Consider the following 11,206-nt stretch of genomic DNA (forward strand, 5'->3'; position numbering starts at 1 on the left):
CGAGGGGGGCGCTAGGCTCCTAGGTTTTTTGATGGCCGTGTCGATGCGTGCTTCTATTTCGCACTGAGATGAAACGTCCCATCTTCGTCAAAAAGGTCCTTCTAGCACACACTACAGCGAAAGAGCCTGATAAGGTGTCGGCACCCCACGCCAGACAGTTTCGGACCCTTTTCAACCCCCCCCCCCCCCCCTTTAAAAATCTTGCCGCTTGCAAAACCCTCTGAGGGAGTTCGGGCTTCATGAGTCAGCAACGAAGACGGATGGTTTATGCGTCGGAACGCATTCAGTGTGCTGTTGCCGCCGGAACGCTCCTCAAGCTTCTTTGTTTATTTACGACGTAAATTTCGTAACAAAATCTCCTCAAGGGTGTGCGTGCCATTTGCTTCCTCTGTAAAAGTCGATAAGCGAGGAAAAAAGTGAGGCTTAATTAGGGACCCTCCAACAAACCTGCCAGGAATTACCCTGCCAGGAATACCTGAGCCAAATATTACACGTGCACGTGAAGCGGTGAGCGCGCAAATCGCTGTGAAAGACGCGGAAAAATCAACCGCGCTCCCTTCAATTTTCCTCATTGTGCACCCCTGTAGGCGCTGTGTACCAACCTCTTCTAGGCCTGAGCCTGTACACACAATTCAATTTTGACGTTTCTTTTGTGTTTTGAGTGCTCGTGGAGTTTGAGTGACGAACTTAATACTCCCCTTTCAGTCAGATTACATGACAACAAACGTTTATTGCTTCAAAAACGCCCTACCAGCCTGAGCGCGTGCTTGCAAGCAGGCAGCCGTGCCTCATTTTTTGTGGCACCAAACCAGGAATAGACCCCTCCACGTTTCGGAGAAAAGGGGAATGAAACCACCTCCCTCCCACCATCGCTGCCATCATTGATGCCACTCTCTTTAAAGCAGTCATTCACAACACTTCTTGTTGAATCGCTCTTTTGTTCTTGATTTCTGTTTCTATGCTATTTGTGTAAAACAACTGCGCGTTATGTATGTATCTTACCACTCCTTTCTGTTATGCCCTATGGGCCTTGAAAGTATTTTCAATAAATAAATAAATATCGAAGGCCACCGGAGAAGACGCCGCGAGCCACCCCCTTCTCCGGGAGAGAGCGCGCAGCTTTCGTAGCGTTGCCCGCGGTCGAGTTGAGAGGGAACAATTATGCGCGATTTCTCATCGCGCGTAGTTTCGGTGATAGTGAACGTATTTTCATAATTCTTGCGGGAGGATATTGCTGCGACAATAGACTTTACCCTAAAATGCATTCCGAGTAGTCGATGGTAAGTGTTGCAGGGTCCCTTTAATGAGATACAGTGTGGAAGAATTAAATTCTGCTTGAAACAGATAAAAAGCGTGCCATTCCTTTTTCGAAATATTTTAGCCTCAACGCCGGTACGCACCTTTTCTCTTTACAAAACTTTATTGCTATGAAAAAGGGCCCGCAGCAAGCATGGCTTCTCCCTATTGTACCACAGACATCCGTAGGACGACCATTTTATTCATCCTCCATGATTTTATTATAAAACAATCCTTCAGTTCAGAAATCAACTGTAATTGCTGTAGCCCTTGCGCCTTTCTGGCGCGCGCACATAACACTCGTTCTCAGATCGTGAGCTGCCCTTAGATCGCGTTCGACGCATGTGGTTGATGCAGCACACGGTAAAAATTGGTACTGTTGAGGTGGTGTACTGACGGCGATCATCTCTGGCATAGGCCGCGACGCTAGCTCTCCCGGCGCTACTATATGCGGCCGCCGTACTTACAGCCTTATTTGGGACCTAAGCATACGTTCACGAGACAAAGGCGCGGCTCGCGAATAAGACGTATACGTCCTCGGCCGCAATTCGGCCACCGTCCCGAGTCGATCGATCCATCACTGCGTGCGTGTTCGTGGAATATAATTTCATGACAATATTATAATAATATATTATATTGCAATGAGCCATATGCCTCCAGTGCGCGTTAGTGGAGAGGTGGTATTATCTGATGAGGCCCACCTGAAGCTATAGATTTAGATTCAACCCTTGGCGTTCTAACACACCCCGACACATTCCCATTACACGTGCACAAAAAAGAGTGTGGTGATTGTGGAAATTAAAAAAAAAAACCTATTGCTCCCTCTGAATTATCACTGGGTACTGTCCTGGCTCATGCAGTCATGATCGTCAGGAAGCTGTTTGTCTTGAATTCGTTCTCTGTCCCACAAATTTGATCCCTTCTCCCTCCTGCCACACACCTCTTCCCCTCACATTTCCTCCCAACTGTTCCCTTACCCTTCCTCTCTCCCACCTCAGCTCATATCCCCCCACGTCAATCGCACTTCTACCCCTCCGCTTCACCATCCCCTTCCTGCTGCTCCCTCCTCTATTCCCTCTATCCCACTTTCTCTCTCCCCCTAAGACTCCTCTTCCCCTTAACAAACACTAATCCACCAGTGTACAGTGGGTCGATCCGTAACTTAGTGAGCGCCAGTATAATTCGACAGGCGGACATATATATGCAGACCATAATTTCCCTGTTTAGGTAGCCCCATGGTCTTTAAAAAACTACAGTTCTTCCTACACACTTGCCTCATTTCTGATGTTTCTTTCTCGGGCTTTTTTAATCGAGTGGTACTTGTTTCAATATCAAATTTCAGAAGGGCTGACAACTTCCCGCTACATTCGATCTACTCGATTCAGCAACTTCTTGAATCAGTTTACAGTGCAGTGCTGGTGCCTCCATCGCGCAAAACCAGTGTAACCAGCCCGGCACTTATAAAAATTTTAGTCTGTCATGTCAAGAAGTACGTCATACCCAATCGATTCCAGTATGACTGGCGGCTCTGATGGAGGGAGTCTCTGACTTGCCAGTAATTAGTGGGTGACTGACCACCAGTGGTGCTCGACCAAGGGGTCACCGCAACACACCGAGGGTAGATCATGTGAGCCAGGGGAAGGATATGAAGCTGGATAGGAAAAGGCAAGAAGGAGAGGTGAAAGATTAGTGTGGCGGGTGGGGAAACTGATAGATTGAGTGGAGGAGTGCGTGGAGTGGGGGGAGGAAGAAGATGGGAGAATGTGAGGGGGATGAGGAAGAATTAAGAGACTGAGAAGAACATTAGACGTGAGCGGAGAAAAATACTGGAAAGGACGTGAGGGAAAGAGCACTGGAGTGTGCGTGAAGGGAAGAAAAAGTTCGGTCGGCACCAAAATCCCGGGACGCTCGCCGCCGAGTCTGTACACAAAGCAGCCGCGTCGGCGGATTGCCTCGAAAGCGCGTCATCCCTATTTCATATTTGCCGCGCTTTCGAGGCGCTTTTTCGAAGAAAGTGCTACGAGTTGTGCCGCGCCTCCGCTAGATGGTGCCACGGGTCCCTCGACCGAGAGAAGACGCAGTGAAACATCCCCCTCGCGAGGGGCACGATCAAATGCAGAGCATTTCCGGGGGCGCACGACGTTAAGTAGTTTGCGTTACGTTAATATTGTTGCACTTGTGGCAACTGCTGACGAGAGAGCACTCGTCAGCAGTAATTTGAATGAGTCAACGATATAAGGCGCGTTAGTAGCGTCCCATTCTGTGTCGGCTTTGTGGCGCACCGGATCCCGGCACAAAACAAAACAATGATCAATGGTTTCAGGTTGATTGCATAAACGGCAATTGTCAGACCAAGGAATAGACATTCCTTTCTCGCGCAACCATGTTTTCACTGGGAGTGTTGATGTATGCAGCTTAAAGAAAAACGTTTTTGCATTCGGAGGAAGACACATACGTGTGACCCGCTTCTTAAAAAGGACATGGACATTACCCCTTATACAATTCGGTTCTTGCCTTTTAGAGATGTTACTGGAGTGCCCTATGATATGTTTGTTGTGATCGGATTGTATAGCTTGTGGAAGTGCCGCATGACGGACAGGCACGCGGAACCCCCTCGCCCAACGAAGTCCATTTTTCGGGAGCAAACTGCGTTGGTGCGGAGCATTTATGCGGCGCAAAGTGACCCACCAGAATGACTGCATCTGTTGGACGCGTGCGTCTGCTTGCCAGAGTTTTAACGGACGGCTTATTTTAGCTGCAGTGATGTGCATCTTCTTGGATGACTCCTAACTTTCGTAGGCTGTATTAAGGGAAGTTTTTCATGCAGTAAAGAAAAAAAAAAGTCGGCTTTGTGGCGCAGTGGGTAGAGCACCATGTACATTGCGTTCCGCCCGCAGGGTCGAGAGATCGAAACCTGGCGCCGGATAGTATTTTTTTTATATAGTAGGGAGGGGTGCGGTGCGGACTACGGACGTCAACGCGGGTGACAAAGTGAGTTACTGAAATGCTCTGCATTTAATATATGGTAGGGAGGGAGAGTGAAATTATGTAACAGGGGCAGCAGAAACTCTATTTCTTTCTACGACGTTTGCAGCGCAATGCAAGCTAGCCGCCATTTTTCTCGTTTGCTTCTGCACCTCCCCAGTTGCCCTATAATCCAAATTCGTTAACATGAAGCGTAGTATTGAAGCATTTTGTGGCGACGGCGGTGAAACCTCACTGATTCACCCTCCGCCAAACCATTGCCTGTTTGATTAATTGTGAGGTTTAACGCGCCGACGCTGCATGTAGGCGATGAGGCGCGCCGTAGTGGAGGGCTCGGGATTAAATTTGAATATTTAAAGGGCGCCGAAATCTCGAACACACGGGCGTATTTGCGTTTTCCGCCAAACCACCTGCGTAGCACAATGCACACCTCAAGGAAGAGATGAGGAACTGAGGATTTGCGGGGGTCCACAAGTGACAAGTTATGTCCAATCCGTTATGCTCATTGTCCAGTCACGCCACAGCAGAGAAGCATATGGCCTGAGGAGGAAGGGGAAAACTTTTATTGGGAATGAAGGCTCAGGCCCGACGTGGGGCCTGTTTCTTGCGCGTCATTGCACACGCACGCGCAAGAAACGAGCCCCTCATCAGACCCTCACGTTCTTGCTTTCACGGGCCGGGTGTCTTTCCCCTCTGTTTCCTGGCACCACTTCAACCTTCTCCTCCTCTTTTTTCCCCCTCTGCGTTTTGGTGCTTTTTTATGCTTCTGCGTCGGGTAGAGCCTACTCGGATCCCGGATCGAAACGTTATAATAAATGTATTATGTTTTTCGTGTTTTTCACTGTGACTACTCAATCGTATATATATATATATATATATATATATATATATATATATATATATATATATATATATATAGTCTGAAAAGATAAAACTCACACAGAGCGCGAAAAAAATAAGGTTAGTAGAGACAGAGACAAACGAGAAATACGTAGAAAATAGAAATAAGTTTACTGACGTTTCAGGGAGAGGACTCCCCTGAAACGTCAGTAAACTTATTTCTATTTTCTACGTATTTCTCGTTTGTCTCTGTCTCTACTAACCTTATATATATATATATATATATATATATATATATATATATATATATATATATATATATATATATATATATATATATATATAACACAGAAATAAGGGTTGGCAGTCGAGAAAACCTCGGAAAGCAAAGGGGAGGATGTGGTAGATCATTGAAACAGATTAAGAATTTGGAAAGAAAGAAAGAAAGTGAAGAAAAAATGCCCGCCAGGTGGGATCCGAACCCACGACCTCCAGAATACCGGTCCGGTATTCTGGAGGTCGTGGGTTCGGATCCCACCTGGCGGGCATTTTTTCTTCACTTTCTTTCTTTCTTTCCAAATTCTTAATCTGTTTCAATGATCTACCACATCCTCCCCTTTGCTTTCCGAGGTTTTCTCGACTGCCAACCCTTATTTCTGTGTTATTTTCAACGAGCCCCTCATTTCCTATTCTGATTCGCTACATATATATATATATATATATATATATATATATATATATATATATATATATATATATATATATATATATATATATATATATATATATATATATATATATATATATATATATATATGGTTTGTTGGTATGCACCATGTTTTGCACTGAACGTTGTTGCCAGCGTATTTTTTTCTGTCTTCGTTTTCCGCTTGCGTTGCAATTTTATGCTTGTGTAACAAACTCGGAGTAGTGAAACTGAGAGCTGTCCCTTTTATACGATCTAGAAGCTGAGAAATAGTACAGAAGAGACAGCATGAGCTGCCATTGCAGCGTCTCGTGATTGCATTGTTTTCCAAAACATACAGATGTCAGAAGCTGTTACATTCGGGAAGGCGTCCCCGAGCCGGGTTCCGTCGCCTCCGTCATGTGTGGTAGCGTGGTGAATAGCGGCCAGCAAAAGTTGCTGCCTTCGTGACGACGACAAGAAGCCGAAGGAAAACTTAACTGGTTTACTGCATGGGGATAGGTGAGCCGAAGTAATACAGGAACAATTAATACCCTTCCGGACAAGGTTACAGCGCGACTCGACAGGGCGACTGCATGGATTCGCTGCTGAAAAACGAATGGAACTATTCACTTAGAGGGCGGTTTTTATACACAGAAGCCGTAAGGGCTGCGGGGCTTTCCCAGTGCTTCTGTGCACACGGCCCGAAAATAGTACAGACACACACAACACTCTTTCCGAGTTCGTGAGGCCGGCAGTAGCGGCGCTCGTTGAGTCTGAGAGAGGGGGAGAGGACATCTCCGCTGCGGCGTCCGCTTCGCCGGGGTATGTCTCTACATGAAGAAACGTTGGCTTCGTGTTTTGTAGCTGCAACGGCTTGAGTCACCGCTATCGGCCCCGCGTGGCAGGCTGATGATGATGGTGATTGCAGTGGTATCCTCTTTGTAGCGGGGTGATGACGTGATATATTACCAAAAAAACTAGTATACCTATGTTTTATACTCTTCGTTTAATACTAGCGCTGCTCTTGGGGCAAGCACAAAATACTTATTTTTCTGTTACAGGTGATAGCTGTCTTCGGCAATATTCCCCTATCTTCTTTTCGTCCACCAGCATTCTAATCTTCTTTTCGGCGCCTCGACAGCCTTGAAGTTAACTCCCTCTGTGCTACCCTTAAATCATAGGGCTTCTGGAAGCCGAATATTTCCCTCATGAAGATTTGGATGGATACCCTCGCATTCTAACCCTATGTGCCGCATAGTTTCTGTTTCTTTTCCGCAGACTACGCATACCCCATCATTTTTTAAGCCTCTTAGATTTGGCCTGCACTTTCTGCATGAGTTCAGCCAGTTCAGCGCAGGCGCCGCCCCTGCAGAACCGGTCCTGCACTTTTGTCGTCTGCTTCTGCACCTCCTCCCTGGGAAGTGCAGGGAAGGCCGTGAACTCATCCTGCACTCTCTGCAGCCTCGGTAAATCGAACAGAAAAGTGCAGGCGCCGCGCGCTGCACTCGAAAATCGAATAGGCGAATGCTGCACTACCTGAATGAGTGCAGCGAGTGCAGCCAAATCGAAGACAGACACCTTGTGTATACTTCCCCACAAAGCTCTTAGTTCGCAACCAACCTGCTCTAGCCTCAAAAAGTAAAGCACTGCCCTTGGAATTATCGCAGAAATTTTCCCTTCCGATGTCCCATTTCTCAGCCCTGTACATCTCTAACGACGTTTTAGTTTCCATTTTTTCTCTCCATTTATTCGTTTCTTTCTGCCATGCTGCGCACATGAGGAGGGTAGGCTCTGCCACAAAGCACAGGAGTCCTGCACGAAGCTTGCAGTGCGCGGCGCTCTGAATCGTAACGAAGCCTAGTTCTCACTTATACCAAGTTGCGCGACATCTAGCAGGCGGACTCGTGAATCCAAGCAGAACAATTGCTTGGAGCTATGGAGCACCCATTAGAGCACATCGGCTGCGAGTTGCACAGGACAGCGCAGAACTGATGAGTGCATGAACGGTTGCACCCGGTGCTGCGCGTGCTGGTAGCAGGCCTGGCCTTAAAGGGACCCAGAAAAGCTTTGTGAAGGTAGCAATCAAATGCATTCAAGTGGTAGAACACATAACGGGGGATTTTTGGGCCAAGTGTGAGCCCCATACGTTGTACGGATAATTTGTAAACAATTTTTGAAAATCGCCGTTCTCAGCCGATGAGCGTGCCGCCGCAGCGAGCCGACCGCGGCTGACGCAACGCCGACCACGGCTGACGCAACGGCGATCGCGGCTGACGCAACGGCGAGGCGCCCCCCTGATTCGGCCGATCGTCGGTCGCCGGTAACGTCACTGCCATTGGCTTCCGGTTGCTCTTCCTCCTTCCTGCGCGATCCCGAGGCAAAGGCCAGCGATTGACGCGTGCCTAGGCGCAGGAATGTAGCTAGCGGAGAACGGAAGTCGAGCGTCGCGATGTCACATGGCTATTCCCAGTGTTTCCAGCTGCTTTGAAAGAAGCAGAGAGGGAGGAGGAATCGATTGGCAAGGGGGGAGAGGTGCACTTTATTGCTTCTGGCGCGGCTAATACTGAATGTAGATCAATAATTCCAACGGCATTGAATCGCTATATTGGTACTACGCAACAATAAAGGCATTTTGTAATCTTTACAAAAGGCTTTTCTGGGATACAAATTCGTGTATGCTCTCCCTGTGCTGTGCTCAGTCCAGTGTCCTACTGATTACAGCTGCGGCAGCTTGGAAGTCTACGGTGAGCGTGGCCTGAGCTGAACTTGGTGGCTGTTCGTATTCAGGCCAGCGCTGAAGCTATTTAGCTCCTCTACACAGCTCACTCGACGGTGCAGAGCACTGAGCTGCTCCCTGCAAATAGCCCGATGAGCAGTGAAGTGGCCCAGCCTGCGTGCAGAGTCCAGGCGCAATCACTGTGACCGACCCTAAACGTGAGGTCAATTAGAATAAACAGCGCACAGCACGGAATCCCGGATGCCATTTCTGCACTCATCTGTCATACGATCGAGCTCGCTAGATGTTGTGGCTTGCGTGGAGAAGCTACCACCACTTGAATACCTTCGTGCCTTCAGCAGTCCTCACCTCCAAGCCGGCTAGGCAAGACCACCAAACCATACAAAAAGCCTAAGGTAGAACCCTGCAGCGACACGGCTACTGCGTCTTAGGATTGACCTGCAAGTCCCGCTGTCTTCCGAACAGGGCCCCTACGATTCGGGGAGTAGCATCAGCGAAGACGCATTGCATAGATATGCATATACGCACTCCCTTTTCGACTAGTAGGCAAGTTCTTACAACAAGGGAGACCGACTGCGGCGCACCGAATCATGTGCACGGTACGTAGTACCACGGCATGTCGCGACGCGATGGGAATTTGGGCGGGAGAGGTATTCACTACCGAGGGAACACCGATCCAAATTCGAGGTATATGTCCAGCTGCGCAACGTACCACACATGCTGAAACACAGAAGAGGCACGCCGAGCCGCGAGATGAAACTGATAAAGGCGCAAGTGAAACGGTCCCAGAAGTACACAACACACAATAGGTAACTCAATTGCCGACTCAACTGCGGCAAGCGACAGCAAGCACGATAGCATACAACATAAAAGCTCCGCAGAAAACTTCCAAGGAATGTTCACGCCATCACATATAAAAGTGCAAAACTAATGAAAAGCCCAGGAACTTACGCGAAATATTAGAAACGCATCCCTCTAACAATAATATTAATCTTCATTTGCGGAAAGGTTGCCCTGGGTGGCAGTGAGTGAGTGCTTTATTTATATAGAAAGTGGAAGACAAGTGGACTGGGGATATTTTGAACTCATTTGGGGGTTCACCAGCATACAACCCAGTCCGGGGGAAGGGGAGAAGGGGAATGAAAGGGGATAGGTGAGAACAAATGGGCACACAGAAAGAGGGAGAGAGAGAAAGAAAGAGATAAGGAGTGCGTAAGGCTGCCCGGCAGGCATTGGGCTACAGCCGTTGTATGAGGTTGGTCTCCTCGAGGAAGGCCAGAACAAGTCGGAATGCTTTTCTCCGGATGGAGTTCGGGCCGTCGGGAAAAGCAGGTCCATCAGGGTGTGGCTGGGCAGCCCGAGACGCTGGAGTGCGGCCCGAAGCTCTGCACGCGGGGCATCGTGCTGGCGGCAGGAGCAGAGCAGGGGCTCCACGGTCTCGGACTCTGGGCAGTCAGCACATATGTGGGCGACGACCGGCGGCCTTGTCGGGGCAAGCGGGCTGCCACGTTGCAGCAATCGAGCCGCATGTGGAGGAGTATGGAGCAGGCGTCCCTGCTGATGCGGCCAGGCAGGACCTGTGGAGCTTGGCCGCTGATGACTCTGGGGTCCGGGTGCATCGTCTCCACCTCCCGCGCCAGGATGGGTTGTGCGGCGTCGAAGGGCCTCAGGCCGCTGGAGGCAGGGACCCCATCCTGGCGAGCAGCACCTCATTGCCGGTGATTCCGACATGAGATGGCAAGCAGTGGAGCCACAGGTCACAACCGCGGGACTCCACCAGGTGAAACTTCGCCGCCAGCGACCGCTCCACGTAGCTGCTGGAACTCGATGGCTGGTCCTTACGCTGCTGCGCCTAGCTGCTAGCCTGCCACCCAGGGTGGGTGATGCCGGAGCAAATGCGTGCGTGCGCGCGCGCAAGCTCTCTCTCTCTCTCTCTCTCTCTCTCTCTCTTTACACACACGCGCTGTCCCCAAGACCGGATCCGGTTTTGGGGAAGTGGAGTCCGGAGGGTCAGGGGCAGGGGTGCAGAAAGGAAACTTGATGACAGATATGATCACCGAGTTATAGTGAATCTAGTTCACTATGACCGAGTGTCGGTGACGGAGGTGCGGGCGTGTAGGAGCTCTGGCGGCCCTGCACGCTTGCTCAGCCGTGGAAGGGCACCGCAGCTGCAACCCAGACGAGCGCTCGAGTGGCTCAGTGCTGTCGGGTGACCCGCGGCCTCAAGTCGAGGAGCAGGAGCCTTTCACGTCTGCCGCAGCGGTAGAGGGTTCCAAGCCCTACTCGGTGGGCAAGGCCACACAACTGAAAACGGTCAGCCTGATCCCTATGCTAATCCAGTAACGTTGACGGGTACAATCAAATACAATAATTTATTCGCGTACACTAATCAGTACAAACAGGTTACCTACAACAACCTAGCTAGCGCACAAACACATTTTTGAAGCACGCGCCACTCATTGCACCATGGGAAAATATGTTTCGGAGCCGAAGTAGGAAACAAAAGTTTTTCTTTCTTTCTGGTATTAAGCCACTGCGGTACTGTGGCGGGAATAAAGACAAGGGAAAGAAAAAGCACATTTTTTTATATGGACGCACCAACGACGTAGAGAAAAAAATTCTTCCTCTATGACAACGGCAACAAACCATTGAACCAGATC

The sequence above is a fragment of the Haemaphysalis longicornis genome, unplaced genomic scaffold (genome assembly GCF_048455015.1).
Source record: "Haemaphysalis longicornis isolate Haplotype H1 unplaced genomic scaffold, Haemaphysalis longicornis Haplotype H1 scaffold_1, whole genome shotgun sequence".
NCBI classification, from domain to species: domain Eukaryota; kingdom Metazoa; phylum Arthropoda; class Arachnida; order Ixodida; family Ixodidae; genus Haemaphysalis; species Haemaphysalis longicornis.